This window comes from Galeopterus variegatus, unplaced genomic scaffold (assembly GCF_000696425.1).
Source record: "Galeopterus variegatus unplaced genomic scaffold, G_variegatus-3.0.2 Scaffold5107, whole genome shotgun sequence".
Classification (NCBI taxonomy): Eukaryota; Metazoa; Chordata; class Mammalia; order Dermoptera; family Cynocephalidae; genus Galeopterus; species Galeopterus variegatus.
The window spans coordinates 166,957-167,235 of record NW_007731218.1 but is presented as its reverse complement, the minus strand read 5'-3'; positions in this window follow the sequence as shown (position 1 = coordinate 167,235).

Below are 279 nucleotides of genomic sequence, written 5' to 3'. Positions count from 1 at the left end.
TTTGTCTGTTGTATCCTTAACTGAGGCAGAGATGAACTGCCTCAGAGATGAATTGCCATAGAGACATATGTTTTATATGGGAGGACTAGGACAGGTTACTTCACCTCACTAGTTTCAGCTTTCTCATCTGTAAGATGTGGCTGATTTTACCTGCCCAACTCTTCAGATTGAATGTCAGCTGAGACCTTTTGTGAAAGATTTCTTTCTGTAAAAATGCTGCTTGGGCCGGCCCCGTGGCGCACTGCTACAGTGCGCCGCTCGGGAGTGCGGTGGCGCTCC